This window comes from Micrasema longulum, unplaced genomic scaffold, assembly GCF_059751315.1.
Source record: "Micrasema longulum isolate JH-2025_06_02 unplaced genomic scaffold, ASM5975131v1 h1tg000044l, whole genome shotgun sequence".
Lineage (NCBI taxonomy): Eukaryota > Metazoa > Arthropoda > Insecta > Trichoptera > Brachycentridae > Micrasema > Micrasema longulum.
In genome coordinates this window covers 897,573-922,847 of record NW_028277251.1, presented here as the reverse complement: position 1 = coordinate 922,847, position 25,275 = coordinate 897,573, and the positions used below count along the sequence as shown (strand labels likewise).

The following is a 25,275-nucleotide window of genomic DNA, read 5'->3' as shown; positions in this document are numbered from 1 at the left end:
TTTAAACAGTCAACACTAATATGTGCGCGTGCGCAGTAACTTTTATAACAACACAAACAAACGTCAAAGTCAAATCGAGAACAAACATGGAGAAAACCGTTAGAAAAAGAAAACAAAATTAAGAAGAAGAGGAGAAGTTAAAAACGAATTCTATAGTTTATTCGTGTTTCTTTTTTATCACAATATATTAAAACACAATAAAACACATACAAACATAACATTTCAGATATTATTTAAACACATAATTAAAAATCACTTGAATAGCATTAAAAAGGTCGCAAGACTTCGAAATTGTTTAAAATTGAAAAAAAAAACTGATAAACTATCCATTTTGACTACCGAAAAATGTGACTTTTGACAGATCGCGTGCTTATTCCAGCGTTATACCACATAATGTGCAGGTATAAATTTCTAAGGTCGCTATCCCAGATTTAAACCGAGTTTAACTCTATGCGAGGTTTATAAGTAATAACAACAACAACAACAAACCGTCACGCCGTTTCCCCGTAAAGGTAAGCAGAGAGGATAGAACGCCATAACACTCTATCTTGGCATACAACAGACCTCGCTTCCTCTACATTCATACATCTTCTCATGCACGCACGCCGATTATTCCTACTTTTGACATGTCCATCTTCAAGTATTTGATGGACTTTATCGTGCCATGTCTTTCTCGGTCTTCCTCGTTTTCCGCATCCATCAACATTTGCATCGTAGATCCTTTTAGCCGTTCTTTCGCTCTACATGTCCAAACCAACGCAGCACCCCTTTCTTGATTCTGTCAATAAAGCATGTCTCAGCCTTACACACTTCACGGATCTCGACATTTGTGCACCTATCATACATCGTTTTACCACACATTCGCCTGAGGGATCGCATTTCGACAGCTTCCATAATTATTCTACCACTATTCTCAAGCTTACATTTATACCCGATTTTTAAGTAAGGCCCATTGTTTACTACGATCATTGCGCCATTTTTTATTATCGTCATTGTTATTTATATTGTCAAAACTATATCGATTGTGGCGCCCTCCTCCATTGTACACATGAGTTTGTTGCCCAGTACGCGGTATGAAGCAGCAAGCAGCAAGCAGCGACCAGCACTGAACCTAGAGTATTCTCTTCGCAGACTAGAACAATATTTATTCTAGATAGGAGTTATGTGCATAAGTGTGTGAACACCTGCCTTGTGATGCTAAAAAGAATTAAGAACAACATTGGCTTAAGATATTTAATTAGATACATATTTAAAAAAAATAATTACCTCAGACGAATTTTACACTGCACACTTAAGCAAATTAGTATTTCTGTATCAACTAAATAATAATAGTAATATTATTTCTGGAGAATAACAACGTGTGTAATTTATAATTTTTGCATTCTTACATCACACGAGATGCAAAACAGTCCATGCAAAATCAACAACAACAACAAACCATCAAGCCGTTTCCCCGTAAGGGTAGGCAGAGAGGATAGAACGCCACATCACTCAATCTTTGCATACAGATCTCGCTTCCTCTACATTCATACATCTTCTCATGCACGCGCCCCGATTATTCGGACTTAAGACATGTCCATCTTCAAGTATTTGATGGACTTGATCGTGCCATGTCTTTCTCGGTCTTCCTATATTTCTGCATCCATCAACATTCGCATTGTAAATATTCTTAGCCGTTTTTACGCTGTCCATTCGTTCTACATGTCCAAACCAGCGCAGAGCTCCTTTCTTGATTTTGTCGATAATGCTTGTCTCAGCCTTACATAATGTACGGATCTCAACATTTGTGCATCTATCGTACATAGTTTTGCCACACATTCGCCTGAGAGATCGCATTTCGACAGCATTCAGCCTACTTTCATCCCAGTTTTTCCAAGTCCATACTTCGCTCTCATACATTAGGGTCGGGACCGGGACTCCGTTGTGAACTGCTAATTTTGCCTCTTGCGACAAACTTTTTTAAAGCAAATATTTAGGCAATAATACATAATTCTTTTTCATTTTCCACATCCGCTCTCAAGTGAAGCATGCGGACATAGCCAGACGCCTCCAGAAAATCCTGTCGCCAGCTAGCACTTTTGCCTCCTCCCGTGTCAATCCCGCGTCCCTTAGTTCCGCCGAATATAATACAAAGTGGCTACGTTTTCCGCAGAGGGTCGAATACAAACTCTGTTGGCTTATGTATAAATCACTGCACAACTCTGCTCCGGAATATCTAAGGGAACTATGCATTCCAGATGAACTAGCTGACAGGTGTCTTACGCTTAGATCAGCTACGTCTACGGCGAGAGAAAAGTTACTTTACCTCTACGCAAACAGCACGCTAAATCCGGTGAACGCGCATTTGCGGTCGCAGGCCCTATGGCATGGAATACTCTTCCAGCAGAGGCGCGAGGCTGTGAGAGTGAAGAGTGAAGAGATGTTTAGGAAAAAACTTAAAACCCACTTGTTCTCTAAATCATTTGAATAAATCCGTAGCATGTGATAACAAAATAAGTTGTTTGTAATTACAAATTTAAATCTTCAATTAAATGTATTTATCTATAGAATCACTATGTAAAGCGCCTTTGAGGTATTATATTAGGAAAATGGCGCTATATATATCGAAACTAAACTGGCAGTGCACAACGGAGTTTTAGTCCCAACACTTATGTATGGAAGTGAAACATGGAACTTGCAGAGGAAGGATGAAAGCCGAGTGAACGCGGTTGAAATGCGATCTCTTAGACGAATGTGTGGGAAATCAATGTATGACAGGGTTACGAATGATGAAATCAGGCGAGAGTGTAAATCCGAGTCCAGTATAATTGATAAGATTAAGAAAGGGTATCTGAGATGGTTTGGTCACGTAGAACGAATGGACGACGAAAGAATGGTAAAACAAGTATATATGGTGAAAATGAACGGCAACGTGAGACGAGGACGACCGAGGAAGACGTGGCATGATCAGATAAACCGAAATCTTAAGTCTGGTCATGTCAAAAGCAGACAGAACCGAAGGGCATGTATGACATGATGTATGAATGTGGAAGAGGCTAGGATCGTATGCCAGGATAGACGTGTGTGGCGGTCCATTATCTCTGCCTACCCCTACGGGGAAATGGCGTGATGGTAGAAGTAGTAGCATAATAATAATAATAAGAAACCAATAGTGACCGACCAAAGTTTCGGTTTCGGCAAAAAAGGTAGCCTTTTATTTTACTGCGTATTTGACTTAAAACTTATTTTAATTAACTAGTAAGGTTTAACAATGAAAACGCTTTATTTTGGGCGTTTTGAAGTGACTAAACGAATTTAAATATGCCTATGATTTCAGAAAAATGCAAAATGCTGGCTACGAGCTCACCCAGATGCTTACGGGTCATGGTGGCTTCATGAGCTACCTGCATCGCTTCAAGCTCTCAGAGATCGACAGCTGCCCATGCGACGATGAAACTCCTCAAGATGTCCCTCACCTGTTGATGCATTGCCCCTTTTTCAGCTTTCAAAGACAACAGCTGGGGGCGCGATGCAGAGGCCTGGGTGAAGATCTATGCGACATCCCATCGGTGATAGGTAATAAAGAACTCACACGAGAGGTAGTATCATACATGATCAATATAGCGCAGGAAATTGGTAAAATAAACCAAAGTAGGGAACAAAATGCCGAACACTCCTCTAGTAGAACGGAAGGCCTGTTGACTACTGCCAACAGGCCGGCTTCTCCTGAAGAGTTTTAAGTGGTTTCCTCTCCACGTGAGCAAATGCTGAGAAGTTCCTGATTAGCCCACATCAATATATCCCTCCTGATCCCAATAGTTTAGATAAATTAAGATATTTAATTGCAGAAAAATCCACTTTTTGAAATATAAACCTTGTATATTATAAGCAAGGTAAATAATAATGCAACTCCCATATAAAAAAAAAAAACGAATTTAAATCAGTTTCGGTTTCGGCTGAATACCTTGTTTCGGCCTGTCACTAGAAACCAGTGACCGATGCCCGAAGGGTAGCCGAAGTAGATTGCAGGCAGTAGGCAGTAGGCAGTACCCCGTCTGGTATCTTGTTCCTAGTTTCTGCAGACATTACTGCGCCCTGAAGCGGCATCATTTAGACTTCTTACATTTGATAATTTAACAGACTTCCGGCATCTTGATTTGTAAATGATACGATTTCCAAAAACCGGCGTTGTTCAAATGTTACACTCTATTTAAATTTGGACATTGAAATATCTTAAGAATAATGAAATAATCAGACACTCCTACCAGACAATTTTAAGTATGGAGCGTAGAGCGCGGAGGCGGGATTCGAATAGGTATACAAAGCAGAAGACAATAGAAGATTCTGAGCGGGAAACTTATAAATATTAAAATAAAATACGAGTAGAAGGATTAAATTTAAAAAAATAGTAGGATTTAAAAAAAGACCGATTACATAAAAAAAAATCAAAGCACGTAGGTGGGTTCATTATATAATTAAAATAAAAATATTAAAATTTATTTCACCAGAGAGGGAAAATTTTTTGTGAAGGGAATATGGAAGTCTAGGCATTTACATAGCTTATGACCTGTCATTGGCTGGTTTAAGTGGCCACTTTACACACTGTGTAACATTCACCATTCTGCCCATGTTTGAACGTCCAAGGTTTCAGCTATTTTACTTCACAAAAGGGACTGTTTGATTTTACAAATTGCGAACTTTTATTTATACTTTTTGTACTTTAATTCAATAACCTTTTATATAATTACTTTATAATATGGAAACTTCACTGGTCCATTATAGTTAGGTCTAACTGTGTAAAATATAAAACTATGTAACTGTACTGTATGTTTCCTAAATAAAAGAAAATAAAATAAATATGGGTTTTCTGAAAAATCCTGAACAAATTGTAATATTTTTAATTACTTTAAGGACATGGGCTTGGAGGTGGAAATTTAGCAATATGAGAACACTCATCCTATATTCAGCTGCCAGGTTCTTTAATAATATAATAATATTTGGCTGATTTATATAGCGCCATTTTTGTGAAAAATCACCTCAAGGGCGCTTTACAATTGCATACTAAAACTTACATTCTAACTAAACTAAAGTGACATATTATATTTTCTGATTTAAAATCGAGGGTATGATAATCTAAAGTGAGATTTAAGTTGGGATCTAACTGACTTGGACTGTCGATGATTCGTAAGTTTGAAGGCAATCGGTTCCAGGCAGAGGTCCCGGCAACGGCAAAAGCGCGATTTTCAAATATATTGTTTGGGGAGTGCCGGATTTCGACAGGTTTTCCTCTTCCTGAATCAAATGTTGACCTAAAGCTAGGGTTTCCTAGGACAGCGGTGCCCGTATCTTAACGGCCGTAGTGAACGGTGATGCGGTGGAAAGCCGTCGTAGTGGTGACTAGAGAGTGGTTTTATTTTTTAACGGTGTTATCAACACCATTTTTATAGAATACCACTCTCTAGTCACCGTTACGACGGCTGTCAACCGCGTTAATGTTCACTACGGCCGTTAAAATACGGGCACCGCTGTCCTAGGAAACCCGAGCTTAAGAGAAGATTTTCTTTGACATGTATTTTCCCTAATACAAAGGTCCGATAGGTATCTTGGAGCCATTTCATGAAAGGATTTGAATACTGTCCAGCAAGGCTAGTATTTTATTCTCTCTAGACTTTTTAACCAGTGCAAAACTCGAAGATGTTGTGAGATGTGAGAATATTTTTTTACTCCCGTAATAAGCCTTGCTGCAGCATTGAAAACAGATATAAGTCAATCAGTTAGGTATTTTGGAAGATTTGCGTACATTCATTCCATTACAGTAACCTAGACGCGAGACGACATAAGCATTTACAAGAGCTTTAGTTTAGCGTCTATAGGAATATTTCTCCGCACGGATTTGATGTCGGAGATGGAAGAAACCAGCACTTACCGTTTTATTGACCTGAGAATGAAGAGAAAGATCTGAATCTAAATGATCACCCAGTAGTTTAACATTTATCTATTACTCTTAATATACTCTTAACATACTCTTAATCTGTCTTCATTGGAGAGACGTAGAACTGAGATGGACCTTATATGCATTTTCAAAATACTTTATGCTTTAAGTGATGTCCCATCTCTGTTGCAATCAATTTCTTTTCATGTTCCCAACCGTGTCACCAGAAGTCAAAATCTGCTACTTATAAAATCTTCTAAGAGCAACTTTGGTTTTTATGCCCCAATGTCCAGAATGTGTAGATTAGTCAATTAGTCAATTCATCACACGACTTGGAATTTTTTGGGATAGATCTTCCGGCTTTTCGTAGATCTCTTCGCGACTAAACAGTGTGGGATGAAGTTGGATTGGCATGGTTTAGCTCAAAGTTTTTGGTCTTTCGTTTTTTTAAAATATATTGTATACTATTATTGTTTTGCCCTTGTTTGTCTTTGCTAAATAGTTTTATGTTCTTTTTGTTCAGTTTCTTGCATTTATGTTTCTTCATGTAACTGTTGTAATTGGCTTAGGCCGTATATATATAATAAATTTATACTAGGGGTAAGATCACAACCTGTGATTGAAATTGGAGATCGGTCTAAAGGGTGTTGTCGCTTTTTTGTCACTGTCAATAGAAGCTCAGTTTTAGATGGATCGAGTTTGAGTCTGTTTGATGACATCCAGTTATTGACGGTTAGGATGCATTGAGACACGCGATTTTTCAAATTGTTTATATCTTGAGGAGAGCACCTAGGCTTGGGGGGCAAGACCTAACTTACGGGGGCCCATCACAAGATCTGTGACATCAGGAGGTTATTGAGCACCGACCCCATCTATAAGAGTAAGAATCTCCAAACCCTTGCAGACAAGTAGTGGATTTCATCCGTCTAAAGAGTCAGTCAATCGGCCAATAAATAGGAATATATATTTTTTTAAACTGCTTGAATGTATTTTCATATTCATGTGATCCAAAATCACACGGAGAACACGGATAAGTATCACACAAAAATCTACATAAAAAACGTATTATTTATATTAAAAAATTCAATAGACTATTAAATTATTCACTATGACGGTCGCTAATTTGCTACTCGATGTGAATGAAAAGTCGTTAGCTACTCATTATAAAAGACTATGCAAAATGACGAAATGCTATCGGAATCACTTATCCGCAGATCATCACTTCAAAAGTAAAACATATTTATATTGTCGTTTGCAAAAAGAGACGTTTTGCAATGAGTTTGACTATCGGTGGAGGTATGAGAGATTTTTAACTTTCGGCACGATTTTAAAATTTACCAGTTGGCTGGTTTAAGTGCGTTCCTCGTCAAAGGAAGTTGTTATAGTTTGAATTTGGAATCGGCCCGTGGGACAATGGGCCTGACTGGCGTGTTAGTAGTCGTGATGGGCATCCCCGTTCGGCCATTGGTCAATAGTTTACTTACATAAAACATTAGCTTTTTAAAAATTAATTACATTAGCGTGCGAAAACTATTAGCAAAGGATGTTAGATGCTAATTATAAATACATAGTTTGAAAAATATTTTTTTGTGTATGCAGTTTCATTGGTAGAATTGTATACTAAAATTTGGTAAGGTATCTTTAAAAAAAATACTTTTGTTGGATTTAATTATACAATTATTTTTTAAATAAACGTTTTTAATATAATGACGCGTTTTGTCATGTTAGGGCTTGATCAAAAAACTCAAAACAATAAAAGTAGAATAAATTCCAATAAAAGCATTTTATTTTTGATACTTTACAGAAAAGAACAGTAAATTCCTGGATTTTTAGTTCGATATTGATTAAAAATGTTGAATCTTTGTTGAAAATGTTGAGTGTTTTTTGCTATCCAGGATTTGTTTTACTGCAAAAAATATTTTTAGTAATTCAGGTCAATCTATCATTCCTCAAAAAAATTCATATCATTTTGCATAATTTTGATTAAGTACGTACATATCGTCACCCTAAATTAGCGTATAAATCTACAAATGGTCCAATATGATATTTAGACTATTTCTGTTAGGACGTATACATATATAATATGTATATACGAGTATATAAATGAGTCCGCTGTATATAACATAAACGTGAGAGGTTTAAAAGCTATTGTTTGTTATGTGTTTCAAGTTCCAATTTATTTTATTATTGTCAATTATTTCTTATAGATACATTTTTTTTCTTACATGTAGAAGTGTTTTTCAGATGGATACACGACAAACGAACGAACTAACTTATGAAACGAAATTGTGACTGTGTGGATAAATTTACGAAACGAATTAGTTACAGAATAAGGCCACTGATTTATACTTACTCGTTAATCTTATGTTATCGCCAAAGGTCGTTTTCTCACAACAGTAAAAATCCACCCTGCACGATAAAATAAAATAACATGGGGTAAATTGATTTGTATCGTACTATAAATTAGTTTGCTTACTCAATGGCAGGTTAACGCATTATACGGCACACCATGAAGCCGAGTAATCTTCAACCCTCGATTTCCTTATGCTATTATTTTACCTGCGAGTGGAAACTACATGAATAAAACGAAAAAATAAAAGAATAAATAAGCACCCACCCATCATAATGTTCCGTGCCGCGTAGATTTTTTATTATTTTATTTATTTAACTTTTTGTACATAATGTTATTTTTACATTGGCGGGCTTATTGCCGAATGGCAATTTCTTCCAACCAACCAATAAAATAAAAGTTTTATTTTTATAAATCAAGTTACAGAACATATTCAATAGAAAAAAAAATAAAAAGCTAAAGATATATAAAAATAGAAATAAACGTATTTGTTTATAAATTACCTTAAATCAAAACTATTACTCAATGGGAAAAAGGAAAAAGGAAAGGAGGAGAGATTAAGGAAGAGAGAGATGTTTCTTCAGACGTGATTTAAACAGAGATAATGTAGTAACATCTTTGATGGTGGATGGGAGATGATTCCACAGTCGAGCCGCATGGACACTATATGAGTTAAAGAAGAAAGAGGAATTGTGGATGGGTATTAAGAGAGTGCCTTGAGAATTAGAACGAAGAGGTAAACCATGAACTGATAAGCGTTGACGGAGGTATATAGGAGCGTCAGGACTATGAAGCACATTAAACAAAAGTGAGAGGGAGTGATAGTCTCTCCGCTGTCTAATTTTGAGCCTTTTCAGTTGCCTACGATAATCAGAAATGTGGTCATATTTCCTAAGACCAAAAATGTACCTTATGCATGTATTCTGAAGTCGTTCAAGTTTATTGATTGGGACGGTGCATGTGAAATGGGTCATACAGAGTTACATTTTAGTACTCACGATTTCGTTTATATTAGCAAATAAGATGCTATTGTTGTTAAGTAATTATAAATTAATGATGCTAATGCTAATAATTAAGGCACGGAACTGCGCGGTCACGTTTTCTGAGCAGTCGACGGAAATAAATGTGTAAACGCGCGTTGAATCAATGCAATCCTTCTAAGGTAGCTCTGTACATCTACCCGCGATGGGGCATTGACCAATTTCGATGAGAAAATAGGTAAAAATATTAATTAGCGCGTTTGTCTCTACCGTGCCGGGCGGATGAAGAATACAGTTCTGAAAGTATTATTATTAGAACGCTACACGTGTTTTCGACTCGATCGAGTGGAGATAAGTTTGTCACGTAGGGGGAATGACGTCCCCGTGAAAAAAGGTTCTACACGGCAATGTACAAAACCATAGAAATAAGAATAGTCCAGAAGGAGCGTATAATCATATTTGAATACATCGGACTGTGTCCAATAATTCCCCCATTCCGCCTAACTTTCGCCGCGTGCATTCGCGAAGTCGCCGGGTAGTGTTGCTTGATGGGAAAAAAAATCATAACACAAATGTAAGGTAAAAAAAAAGTTATCTGTTAATTTCACTAAAATTTTATTGTGCACTTGGAAATATTGATTGACACAACAGAGTAGATACGTAAAGGGTCATTTAATAAGAGTAATTTAATTCATGAACTTTGAACTTAAAATATAAAACAAATTTTATTTGACATAAAACGAATATTTTTATATCATGTTAAATAATATTTGTTGTTTTAAAGATAAAGTCGTTCAAATATCCCCCACGGCGTTGTTTAATCCGAGGTCTAATTTTCATTTATTATTTTATTAGATAAGCTCAGTGGGGTAAAAAAAAATACTACCCTGGCAACACTAACGAAATTTCCATTTTGTTTCTTCGACAATCTGACAGATGGAAAAAATAATTCAATTTTTAAGTAATGCATTTGTTATATACACATTTATTTGCAAATTACAGATGAAATGTGATGGCATCCTGTTTATTTAAGATCCTAGCAGTATTTCTAAACTTTAAACGGACACAACACGGCATAGTTGAATTCAAATCAGGAGTTGCGTTCTGAGAGACGTCTACAAAGAAACTAATGGGTCAAAACGTAAACCTACTCATTTATGAGTAGTTGAGTCGCCTTCTGTTTGATGTGATGTATTTATTATTTATCATGCTAATTATTGGATTTAGCCGGTGGTTGGCAAGCCAAATGTCAAGAAAAGCAGTCGCCATAGTAATTGTGATTTATTTTTTTTGTATTAGACACTCCTTACTATTTTGCAAATGCAATATATTGTATTATTTTTAAAGTAAACGCCAATTTTTCGCTAGTGAACTGCATTTATTTACGAGGAAAACATAAAACAAACCGACACGAGCGTTGACTTAGAGATTACACACGCGTTGACTTAAGACTGCGATAACTTAAGCATATTCATTATTGTTCATCGTGATCACTCAAATGCTTAACATGTTTTTAAGCACGTCGATAGTTGCTACTGGAATGCGTAGTTCCCTTAGATATTGCGGAGCAGAGTTGTGCAGCGATTTATACATAAGCCAACAGAGTTTGTATTCCACCCTCTGTAGTTTTAAAACATGCTCCATATAATACTAACATCACGCCTTCGGAGTGGATGGAACGCCACGTGCGTCTATCCTGACTCTTGACATTCATTCTCAGCTTCTTCATACATCTTATTTAAACGTTGAAACAAAATAATCAAGTCGTAATGAATCTCATCAATCTTATCGCGCCTCAATTTTGTTTCGTGTCACAATCAACGGCTTAAAAGGTTAATTATTTTAAATTACAAAAGTTTGATACAAGAGTCGGTATTACAAAACTTGAAATACGAGTATAACACTCTGATTTCTCCTCCAATACGGGAAAATATATTCCCATCATGAATCTGTTTAATTCGGCGTATTCAATCATTGTTAAAAATATCCAAGTTAAATAAGTTTTTAAAGAATGTAGTTTTGCCATGCACGGTCGTTTCAAAGATCTTTTATTTTTACGGGGCCAAAGCTATATAACTTAGTGCCGTACATCTGGAAAAACGAAAGTAGAACATGTTTTGGGAAAACAATTGGCAAATGGTTGATAGACATGGGAAGCAAAGAGTCAGAACATTTGTTGACAATTATAATTTAATTTGTACTTACATGTTATTTATTTATTAAAAGAAAACAACAGCCATTACAACAAAAAAAAATATTTACAAATAAACCAAAATTATAGGCCAATTATAGTTTTCTATACAATGTCAAAAAAGAAGAAAAAAAGCGTACATTGAAATAGCCACTCCGTATCATTCCACACGTAAAAAATAAATAAAATATTACAATAATAATGAAATAATATTTTTTTTTTTTTTTGTTTAATCGAACTTAAAAATCCTTTCGCCGGCGGATCCATACGGAGCTATCAGTCCTCTCTTCTTTCTTCTTTCAAACAATTGAAAACATTTACAATATTAAAGTGCAAAAAAAAACAAAATATTGGGTAGGTACGTACAGTTAGATTGAATTATAATTACTATTTTTAATTAGGGTTCTAGCGTTTTCTTTAAATTTGTTTAAGGGGAAGAAATATATATCTATTTCAGGAAAAAACGTGTTATAATTATTTACATACTTAATATATTAGGTACATATTTATTATATTATATTATATACATACTTATAGATTACATTCATTCTTATTATATCCGTGTACACTTTTGCAAATACGACCCTAAATGATGATACTCGTATTATTTTTGCCGCAACATATCGGTTCCTTAGAACAGGCATTGCCTATATACGAGTAGGAACATCGTATAGATAGATCTTCTTGTATTCCGCTATACCGCACTCCTTCGCCTGCTTATCCTTATTTATCCTCAGTGTTTAAGGAGAATATTTGTTTGTAATTTTACTTATGTGATTTTTCTAATATATAAATAAATAAATTTATGATTAACATATTACAACAGAGATGAAGAACATTTAAGAGAAGGTAATATAGAAGTGTTCTTCATCTCTGTTGTAATATGTTAATATAAACAGCTCCCCAGGGAGTTGAATCCAGTCCTTGTCTACAAAAATTTGGACAAACTCAAAATATTGTTGTTAAATTTATGATTTGTTAAATTCGTCAGATTTTTTTTAATGTGCACAAGGCGACGGGTCTCTGAGATGGTTTAATCATGTAGAACGAATGGACGACGAAAGAATGGTAAAACATGTATATATGGGGAAAATGAAAAATAACGTGAGACGAGGACGACCAAGGAAGACGTGGCATGATCAGACAAACCAAAATCTTAAGTCTGGTCATGCCAAAAGCAGACAGGACCGAAGGGCATGTATGACAAGGAATGTGGAAGAAGCTAGGATTGTATGCCAGGATAGACGTGTGTGGCGGTTTAGTAAATTTTTGAATAATTTTAGAAAAAATCACTGAAATTTGACTCTGCAGGAGATACAGCAGTTTACCTGAAATATGGAGAACTGTTATGTTAATTTCAATTATTTTATGTGGGCGGGGTTGTGGTTCCGTGGGTAGCGTCACCGACTCACGGGTCAGAGGTCTGAGGTTCGCACCCCGCGTTTAGAACTCGAAATATTTGGGTTGATCATAAGAACGCCGCAAATATTAATTTATATTTAAGAATTCTGTATTTGACAATACTTTATATGTTTTCGCGTTTGATCTGTAGGGCAGTTTAAAACCGCGAACCATTATTATTAGATTAAACTTAACACTGCATGAATAGAACGAAGAAATAAATTGGATTACGCTGAACGAATTGCACTGTAATCCAAACACGAGACTCTTGTAAATGGTAATCTCCGCTGTTGAGGAGATACGCTTGCGCGAACAGACAATATGCAAAAGGAAACTCTCTGGTTGGAAAAAGCAATGGAATTAAGGATTTTTCACCTCAAAATAAAATTTAAAATCTGCGGTCTGAGTCATCGTCGATGGAGAGTTTTAACACTGAAATTACATATTGCGCAACACAATATGAATGTCATCTGTTTCGGTTTTAGCTGTCCATCGAGCTGTTGTCAAACTTTCATACAGAATAGTAACTTAACGGGGATATGCGGTGCAAAAACAATTTCGACGAATTGGTATTTGAACATAGTTTTTCTGCTACTCCCTCGCAAATGCCTCCTAGATACTGTGCGAAAAATAACCCCACGTCGAACTGGTTGTGCCTAACTAAAATCGACAGAATCAACGTTTCGTAGCCCCGTTTTCCGCACCAAAAAACTTAACCGATTTTGTTTTTTTAAAAAGCATCAGAAAGAAATTTTGTACGTCGACAGCTTTTACGTTTTAAAAAATTATTTATCACCAACTCTAACCTGGAAGATTATACCCAGATTATTGTCAAAGCACTTGAAGATGGTCAGCAGATTGACGTTCTCTATACAGATTTTTCTAAGGCATTTGACAAAGTAAATCATAAAATTCTCATATATAAATTACATGCCTTGGGAATAAGAGATCCATTACTCTCATTTATTAAATTGTATCTTACTGGTAGGAAACAAAATGCTCGGATAAATAACTTTTTATCAACCAGTGCTGACGTTACATCGGGTGTACCTCAGGGTGCTCATTTCGCACCCCTGCTTTTCAATTTGTTTATTCATGATGTTGCTTAATCATTCTCTTACTCTCGCCTTTAGCTCTTCGCGGACGACAACAAAATTCTCATAATAATTCAAACTTTACAAGACTGTTTTCTTCATCAATCAGACATTAACTCTTTTAACTAATGGTGTAAAGTCAATAAATTAGAACTAAATATTAAAAAATGCAAAATAATGTCATTTCATAGAACAAAACAACCGATTTCCTTCTAGTACCTATTGGAAAACTCCGAAATTGATGTAGTTAAGTCCACCAGAGATTTAGAAGTTGTTTTGGACTATGAACTGACATACAACGAGCATATAGATAGTACAGTAAATAAATCACTGAAATTACTTCCCTTCATTAACAGAATATCCTCTGATTTTACTAATGTCCGTACAATCAAAACTCTTTATTGCTCAACTGTTCGCCCTCTTCTCGAATTTGCCTCCGAAGTCTGCTCTCTATTCTATGTCAATCGCATAAATCACATTGAATCAGTTCAACATCGTTCGCTTCGAAAAGCAGCGTGGACGCTTGGACTAGAGAGAGGTAATTATTCTTATGCTGATATAGAGTCAATGTTAAATATTTCTAGTCTACAAAAACGTAGAACTAATATTGATTCCATATATATGTTCGGCATACTAAATGGTAAAATCGATGTTTCATCATTACTGGGACAAGTAAAATTCAATATTCCGACTCGTAGGTTGAGAAACAATGAAGTACTGTTCATAGACCAGCATAGAACAAACAATGGCCTTAATTCTCCAATGACCCGTCTTTGTCGTATTATTAACTCAAGACAAGATCTGGACTTTTTTGGTTTAAGTTTACAACGATTTAAACGAGCACTAAATAAATAATCCAGATCTTGTCTTGATGTCCCTTATGTTTGTCAATGCTTCTTTTCTTTTTTTAAATGTTTTAAACTATTCTTTTATTGTAATATTTAAACCCTATAAATTGTATATATGGACAATGTCCGTTAATCAATAAATAAACTGTAATTACATAAGTATTCAATATAATATCCTTAAATATAAATTCATCATCATCTCTTTCGCGTCCAACGGTAAACATACGACTACCACTTAGATCTCCACATTTCCGTATCCTATATATATATATATATGTTTTTAATTAATTATTTTTTTCTGATCCTATAAAATATTTGTGGCGATATACTCGTATACCTGTGTCAACTTATTACTCGTTCCAACTCAATACATGACTTTTAGTCCCATAGAGTCTGGACTTATGTCTCAAATAATGTGTAATTATCTTTTTATAAGTAAATAAATAAGTTGAAAACCTTACAATTGAACGTAGTTATGCAGAAAGCAGCCAGCCATAGAAAAGTGAAACTGAGATAATAGCACTTTTGTGAAAAGACTGAATAATCAAGTCTACACAACAGTTGGAAAGTTTTTGACTTTAACAAATGATAAACAACGAAAACATTAGTTTTTTTATATGACAAACAAGCGTCTTATTATGTATTTGACCAGTTTCAATGATTTTTAAAGAACCGTAAGATTTTTCTAATGCTGTGGGTGTATTTAGCAAATTAAAAAATGTCGTTTTTGTAATCGACACCATTTTCAGAAAGTGATTAATACAGTTGTTTGTATGAAAGCGCTCTGGCTGTTTTTAGCAGAACATAGAATTGACCTTACTGCACCTGATAACATATATATTTAATTTTTTCAAAATTGTGGACTGGCTGCTTTCTGCGTTCAATTAAAACTCTCTGTTCGATGGTTAATATCCTAAAAACAGAATTCGGCTATTTATGACAGTCATAAAAATCGTAAAAGTCCACCTAAGTCCGGATCTGTGGAGCGCAGATTATAAACAAGACAGCGGAACAAGAAGAATTAATTCGGGTATTCCGCCATTACTGGCTAACAATAGGATTTTATAACACCAGAGAAATCAAACGGCTTTTCGTTAGGTTATAAATTCATAATAATAGTCATAAAAGTTAATTATATCGCAGCCGCGAATATTTCGTTTACATTAATGTACTTTGACGGACTTATTGCTAAAACTATTAGAGTATATATTATATAGTAGAAAAAAACCTTAATTAACTATATTATTCTTATAAATTTAATGATTACACTAATAAATAACATTTAAGTGAATACGTAATATTTTAAGGTAATGCACAGCCCTGGCAGTCTTCATTATAAGAGCCGCCCCAAAAAGTGGCCATAAAAATACCATTAAAAAATGGCGCAGATGTATTGTCATCTCTTTTAGTTAAATTCAATAAACGACAATTTCACATTCTTTCAGTGAGATAAAAAGAGAAGGAATTATTTCCAGATGTCGGTTGACTCGGTAAAAGGTCGTCGAGTTTGCATGTCTTCAACATTTAATGAAATATTTGGATTTAAACGATTAATTTTTTTTATTTAAATTACATAAATCTCATGTATGAGGTATTTGAATTACACAGAAATAAATGCTATAATAATTGCTCAAATGATAGTACAAAAATAGTGGTGCATTTATGTTGAAAACTACCAAAAAACGTATTAATGTGAAAATTTATAATATTTGATAAATACCTGTGATAACTAAAGCGTTTTCTCCCTTTTCAGGTTCTATTTGAACATCCTTTCGTGAAACAAGTCGGCATAATGAATTTTGATGTAATTAGCACTAAATACGTTAAACAATCATCAAAATACCGACAGAGCATTTGACAGTTCAAAACAATACTGGCCGCGTACGTCATAATACAAATGAGTATCGTAAAATTCTAAAATCGACTACAAAACAAAAAATGAGGACCGTACCCACAGTTTTTTTTTGTCTCCCTTTCTCTCATTTAGAACATATTCTAAAAAATGAGTCCGCTATAACCGGTAACATGCATTGGATTGGTAAAATGTTTTGTTATCCCTCTACAGATGTATATACTCTAAGTTAAAACTAAAATGTTCCAGCCAATCTAAAAACTAACTGTAGCTCAATCACAAATAACTATCGACATGCTAATAAGCGACGTGATAACAATTTCTCACCATGATTGTTTATCGTATTCGCGATCACAATGCCACATTCGTTAAAACGTCAAGATATTTATGTTTCGCGACGTATAATCCTGCTGCGCAATCACATATTTGAATTTTACCGGTGTAAATATGGAAAATATTCCAAAAATTATATTTTTCTTTATTTATTTATTATTTATCATGCTATTCATTGTATTTAGCCGGCGGTTGGCAAGCCAAATGTCAAGAAAAGCAGTCGCCATAGTAATTGTAATATATTTTTCACTTTTTTGTATTAGATACTCCTTACTATTTTTCAAATGCAATATATTATATTATTTTTTATAGTAAACGCTGATTTTTCACCAGTGAACTGTATTATTTATGAAGAAAACAAAAAACAAACTGACACGAGTGTTGACATAGAAATTACACACGCGTTGACGAATGACTGCGATAACTTAAGCACGTTCATTGTTGTTCATTGTGATCGCTTAAATGCTTAATATGTTTCTAAGCACGTCGATGGTTATTTGTGATTAAGCTACTGGTCAAAATTTGTACCAAAAAAAGAGCCGTTTTCAGCAACCCACACTAAGCACCATAATACTATCAACTTTCAGTCCCATTTAGGGCCCGAAATATTGAGATACTTTTAGCTCGGATTTGTATAGAGATGACACTCGATACAAATTTGAGCTAAAAAGTCGTCCCCAAAGGAAAGCGATGGTCAGCGGGAGGTGCAAGTGTCATCACGTCATATCATTTCGGCTTTGGCAAGCAAAATAAGTAGTACAGTAAAAAGCACGGACTGTTTATATCGATCTACTATGAGTTCTATTCGGTATGTCGCTCTCTTGCCTGAATCTCTCATTTACGCCCGGTTAGCTGAGAAGGACAAAAACAAAAGATAGCTCACGACTAATAAGTACTGGTAGATATACACGGTTCGCCCCTGCAACACAGGTACAGAAATAGGGGTAGAAGACAAAAACAGGTAGAAGGTAGCGGTAGAGGACAGGTTATGGAGGTGGAATGTAAATACGGGGGGTGTAATAGTTGGTACTCTGTAGTTATGAAAGGCGGCTAAATACAGGGGTAAATAACATACCGATAAAGAGATCATATAGTTATTTTTTAATTTAAAATTAGTAGTTTAAGTTTTTTTCATGACTGAATTGAAATATTGATAATTTATTCCAGTTATTATTCTTTTTAAATAGGATTAATCGATTCTCTTATAATCGTCAATGAATAAATTATAACTATAAAATATAATCAATAAAATATGAATCATTAAAATATAAATCAATAATTAGTAAAATAGGTGCGAAGGTTCTCACGGTCACTGTTCTTAATTAGTTTCTTTTTGGGTGATACCGTGTGTGTTGGATTTGTTCCGACGTTTCGGCTACCATTGCAGGAGCCATCTTCAGGGCAAACTGAATGTTTTGTAGAAAAAAATATATAAACAAAGACGACGGGCTGAAATTAAACTCAACATGGTTCCCAGTACTACATACTACAAAAATGAATAGAAATGTGCCTACTGCCGACTGCGACACGGTACAAATTACTGGTACTTAAACATACTTTTTTCTACAAAACACTCAGTTTACCCTAAAGATGGCTCCAGCAATGGTAGGCGAAACGTCGGAACAAATCCAACACACACGGTATCACCTAAAAAAACAAATCAATAATGTGTATATCAAACGAATATAAATCAAAAAACCAAATTCAATCAAAAAATAATTTTAAAAAGATAAATACTGGACTTCTTATAATTTACTCAAATATTTAAAATTTCAGACCATTCCTAAAAGTCGTAAATAACTTGTGCTGGAAAAATGGAAATCGGATTGTGGTAGTGGGATTTGAACCTGGGACCTTTGATCCGTGAGTCCACAATACTACCACGGAACCACAACCCGGTTTGATATCAATAATCTCCAATCTAATGCCAAGCTGTCTTGTTCTGCAGATATTCATCGACTCTAAAGTAGCTCTTTCCAAACAGGCTATAATTGACAAAATCTTTTTAAAAAATTGTATGCAAAGCCTGAATTTTGAGAGGTAACTTAGGTAGAATCGAATGCAGTTTGAGGCAAAAGAATTATTATCCATTGCAGTCTAGTAGTGGGCACAATTAGCATATCTTTATTTCTAGTGTTAAACCTATGGAAACCTCTGTTTTTCCTAAAATCAACAATATTTCATGAACGTACATTTAATATTTATTGACATTTGACTGTCAATATATTGATTTCTTTTAACATATCTCTGAGCGATTCTCGGGGACTCGTATGGTAAATTTCTCAAACAGCTCTCTTCTGCAGCACAAAAACAGCTCTCTTTTGCAGCACAAAAACAGAATCAATATCTGCAGCACCTCCCCACAGCAGTATACCGTAAGACATAATGCTGTGGAACTAACTGAAGTATACCAATCTAGCTGTTTCTACATTAGTAAGATGTCGAATCTTTTGAAAAGCGTAGGCTGTAGAACTAGTCTATTCGATAAATAAGTTTTATGTGGACCCCATTGAAGCTTAGAATCTAATTTTAGTGCTGAGCTGAATAGTGCAAAGCCATTTTTACCTCAAACATAAACAAAATAATTATTTATTCAAAATAAAGCCGGCGCCGTGGCGCAGTTGGTTAGACGGCTATCTGTGAAAATGGCGTCGCGGGTTCGATTCCCGCCAGTTGCAAGAAAAAAATCCAAGAAAGATTTTTTCTCAATTGGTCTGGGTGTTGTGGTGTATTTTACATTACCTTCTTCCATATCCCCTCTATTCCACCTGCTGACAAGCCTCAAAATAGAGGCTTAGCGGGTTATTCCTTTTAAAAAATAAAAAAAAAACCACTTAATATTCATTTTATTACTGACTGGTTTCGAAACTACACAAGCCTCCTTATCAAGATTTAATTTAGTGATGAATACTTTCATAATATTTTATAATTTTAACAGTGTTACCCAAATAAAAAAAAATCTTAAAATTAAACATCGATAAAGAAGCTTGCCAGAATTGAGGTTTTTATTTTCTAAAATTCTGTATTAATAAGAAGTCACGAGATATCGTAATAACGTTCTCTGGTAGATCGGCCTTGGATCTTCAAATGCAATATGTTTATTATCTTTTAAAAATAACATATTTTAAAATGTTTGGAAGACGTAAATCAAAACAAATGTGTCCTATAAAAGGTTAAGTTGTTAGAAACAATGCATGACCATAGAATTGCCAGCTAGTTTCGTTTTTATGGTGACGAGTTAAACATAAATAAATATACCTCTCAAATAACATACATGTCGAAAATAAAATATGAAAATAAGGAATAATTAAAAAATATATATTTATAGATGGCAACCATGAAGTTTCGCATAGATAAATTGTCTATGTTTTTATGAATGTACGTATGTGTATGCGCACGGGTGTGTGTATATGTGTGTGTATATATGTGTATGTATGTATGTATGTATGTATATGTATCAAAATAAGTATACGAATAAGTTTATATTTTATTTGTCTGTGCTCTCTATTCATTTGTTACCTATTATAATATATTATAATGTAATTGCTTAGCTTGGAACGGGGTATGTACCCTTGTTAGCTGGGTAAAGTGAACGTAAAATTTTATTTTGATAAAAGGTGTAAATAAATAAAAAAATAATATCTCTTTCTTACATTAATGTGTATCGTGATTTACCTCTATCTTTTTCAAATTGTTAAGGACAACGCAATATTTGCTGTACATAAGTTGTAGCTAGTACAGGAATAACGTGTATATTTACTATGCACTACACTGGCTACGTTTTCCACAGAGGGTCGAATACAAACTCTGTTGGCTTATGTATAGGTCACTGCAAAACTCGGCTCCGGAATATCTGAGGGAACTATGCATTCCAGATGAACTAGCTGACAGGCGTCTCACGCTTAGATCAGCTGCGTCTACGGCGAGAGGAAAAGTTATTATACCTCTACGCAAACAGCGCACTAAATTTGGTGAACGCACATTTGCGGTCGCAGGCCCTATGGCATGGAATGCTCTCCCAGCGGAGGTGCGAGGCTGTGAAAGTGAAGTGATGTTTCGGAAAAAACTTAAAACCCACTTGTTCTCTAAATCATTTGAATAAATCCGTAGCACGTGACAGCAAAATAAATTGTTTTAATTAAATTACAAATTTAAAAGCTTCAATTAAATTGATTTAACAATAGAATCACCATGTAAAGCGCCCTTGAGGTATTTTATTACGAAAATGGCGCTATATAAGTTACCCATAATAAATAAATATGCATCATTGCGTCAAAGAAATGGATTATCTTTAGGCTAAAAACGGAAAAGCAAAAAATAATTATTCATAAAGATGATATAAAAGATACAACGATATAATCGTATGCAAGTGTCTCGAGGCAAATATGCATTTCAAGATCAAATTGCATGCTCAAACAATAATTAAAAAACAGGTTATAATAATATTGCGAACATTTTTTAATTCGTGAACAATAACACTTGACATCGATCCAACCGAAATTCCACAGACAAAATTCAATACTTTGCTCTTTATTTTTAAGTACCTACCTTCTTCTTACTACATATATATAATAATAATAATCATGGTTTATTAACGAAAATAACAATTATTTTATCTACTACATACACACTTAGGTAATAGATTTCTCTGGATCGTGTCTGGTCTGCCTAACTAGGTACAACCTGTTTTAAGGCAGACATTTTTTATTCAAAATAAACAATAAAATTACTACCTACTAATTGATTTACTATACAGTAATACAATATTAATTTATACCATTAATTATTTAAGAGTGTATTTAGAGTTAATTTTCTGATTTTTCTCGACGTAAACTGAGTAACCAATATATACAGGGTGTTCATTAAACCCTGCCACATCCGAAACCACAATGATCAGTATGAGCAAGAAGACATATTGGCACATTAAAATATTTTTTTAGAACGAATAAAATTTATAAAAAATAAAATATCAAAAAAGCAAATGGTCGCTTACTTCTGCAGGGGCGAAACGAGGAGGGGGGGGGGGGTCTGATACTGCGCCGCGCTCCCCTCACTTCTCCCCTGCATAAGTAAGCAGCCATTTGTTTTTTTAAGTATTTTTTTTTTTTTTAATTCTTTGGTCGAAATATATTTTTTAATATGCTAATATGTCTTCTTGCCCATACTGATCATCGTGGTTTCGGATGTGACAGGGTTTAAAGAACACCTGTATATTGTGATTTCAAATACTTTTGCCGGTGCAGAAAGAAGCTACAGGTTCGTAATTTTCTACGGGTGATTTAGATTTACTCTTATGTATAGGAATTACTTTTGACGTCTTCCATGTTTCCGGGAAGACCCATGTATTATATAAAAGAATAGAAATATGTATTACACAAAAAACAAAGTGGTTTTTTAATCAGTTCCACATGACCTTTTAGGAAGAATGTCGCAACAAAATCTGGACCAAGAAAATTAATATTACTTAAATTTTTAATGGTGTAGGCCACATTTTTCTTTATCATGTTTTTTTTTTTTTTTAATAAAAAGAAATATTTGCGTTCTTATGATTTACCCAAATATTTAATTTTGAGGGCCATTCTCAACGAGTTGTAAATAACTCACTATTAGAAAATGGAATCAAGTTGGGGTAGAGTGGGATTCGAACCACGGACCTTTGGTCTGTGAGTCCGAGACACTAGCCACGGGACCACAACCCGACACAAATGTTAATGCCTAGACTTCTATATTACCTTCCCAAAAAATGTTTTCCCTCTTTGATACAACAAACTTATATCTAAATAACTCCCTGGACGAAAATCCAGCCCGTCTACAAACATTTGGACATACTCAAAACATAGCTGAATACATTTGGTTCCAGTTTCATAGTACTTATGTGTGAAGTGTACAAAAAATGATTTTTTAATAATCGAATGGCTTATTGACTTAAAAGGTTCGGCTTCCCTCTAAATGGTACGTAACGAGGGGTAACTTTGAACAATATGGAATGTCTGGCAGGTGCGAGGGTGGTGTATGGTGTATGGTGCATGCACCATGCGCTGTATGCAAGTGGCAGCCTAAAGCGTATTATATTTGTAATTGAAAGGCGGCGGAAGCAGCGGGAAACCAAATCAGAATTTACATAGAATTAGAAATGCTTGCTGATACTCTAGTCCTTAGAATATAACTTGGTTAAAATGACAGCTGCCAAACTAATGTGACCGGTGATGAGAAAGTACTGATCACTGACCATGTACCTATCAAATCGATTTTATCAGTTTTTTCATGCAAACATGAAACTCTGTTTCCGAAAATTGGTATAAAAATGGAGAAACAAGCCTATTATAGTGTGTTTAAGACAATTATTCACCAAACATAAGATATTTTATACTTTTTTTCAGGAACGACATCAAATGAATTATTTTTTTATTCGATCGATTTACATTGATCAATTTGTCCCATCTTTAACATTTTTGCAAAATGAAGTAACCTTGTAAGAACGTCGTTAATAATTATGTTTATTTTAGTTTTAAATCATAGTCGTCATAATCATCATAATCGAGGCCCTGGGCCCCGATTACAATGGGAAGTTAACATTTATCTACAATTTGATCTACAAAGAAAAATTAAGTTTTCTGTATGAAAAATAGAATATGTTAACATTTTTTTTTCTAAACATGTTCAATTATCGGTAACCGACGAAGATACTTTGATTTTTCACACAAATATACACACTTTCGTACATAAATATCGATATTAGTTTATACCGTCTTAGATGAAGATAGCCGTTCATAATCGCAGCCCTGGGCCCCGATTACAATGGGAAGTTGACATTTATCTTCAATTTTATCTACAAAGTAAAATTAAGTTTTCTTTCATAATATACATACATTTTTTCTTCTAAACAAACGACACTTTAAATGTTCATGCGAATATACTCATTTTCGAACACAAATATCGGTTTTTATTTTTAGACGGTCGAAGATAACTCGTAATCGGGGCCCTGGTCCGGCCAAATTTGACGGCGTCCTGCCCATTTTTGTTGACTGAGCTTTTAAGGCCGGTTTCTGGCAAATGAAAATATGTTGATAATACTGATTAAGACTGTCCCCTCTACGACAGAAGCGAATTCCTTCAAAACATTTCTGAAGAATACAATACGTTCAATACTTATTACGTAAAATTATTACTCGCCCAGAATAATTTAGATACTTATTTACTTCTGACTAACTAAAACAGAAATAGTAAAAATATTTGTGAAGAATACAATACGATCAATAACAATACTTAACGTAAAAATTTTACTAGCCCAGAATGATTTGGATACTTATTTACTTCTGACAAACTAAAAAATAAATAGTAAAAATATTTGAATTTCTTTAATTTTATTTGTCAAATCTAAACAAGAAGAGTAATTGAATGTCCCTCTTTTCTTTTAGCCCACAATTACGTGTGATGTTTACGTTTAATTTAGACGTCAATAATATTTTATTAACACATAATTCTTTAATACTGATTCTAAACATTTCACGTTACATAATTTTTTCAATGGTAGGTTTTTTTTTGTCTTTTCATAGAAGCGTATATTCTTTAACTTTCTTATTCTTGTTATTAAGAGCCAAAATCACTAGCAAACGAGTGGAGGTGTATAAATAAAAAAAAATACTGATTAAAACATTGTTGTGAAAATATGAGTTTCAATCAAATTTTTAGTCCAAAATCCTATATAAGTTTCAGAGATGGCAACGCTGGACACGTCAAGTGTGTAAAAAATCATTGTTTTAGTGCCATAATTTATTTTATTTTTACACACAAAAGACGATAACATTATTGGACAATTTTAATTTTCGTGTCCCGACTTATAGGAATATTTTTTTTCTTTATTCCCTCGATTGAACGCGAAAAAACGCGGTGATGTCGAAAATGATCATATTCGTCTACTTGACATTTCGTTTTGAAGGCTTGCAATCAAATAAAATAATATATGTAACGTAAAAGCAAACACAATATCTTTTAAAGCAGAAAAAAATCTTTCGAATGACATACCCTTACCATTTTGTTTTACTTTTAGTACTCATTTTTAAATTTGAAAAAACGACAAAAATTATGTTAACACCTAATATATAAATTTGGACGAATTTTGAGAATAACCTGTTATTTTTCATTGGCCTTTTTATTATATAGGTATAATAGATATTTTTTAGAGATTGATTATTGAAACATTATTGATGTAATCAATACTTTATTGAGGTTTTTTTAAAAATAAATCTTACGTTTTAATCTCTTCACTGCTGTTAATATAAATTGGTAAAATAATTTTGATTCATTGGAACAAA

The 25,275-nt window shown here is 34.3% G+C and overlaps 1 protein-coding gene across 2 annotated transcripts in view; it reads right to left on the bottom strand.

Moving 5' to 3' along the window:
• Window positions 1–25,275, bottom strand: part of crb (cell polarity complex component crumbs) — a 153,002-nt gene that overhangs the window by 126,955 nt on the left and 772 nt on the right. The window lies entirely within an intron of this gene.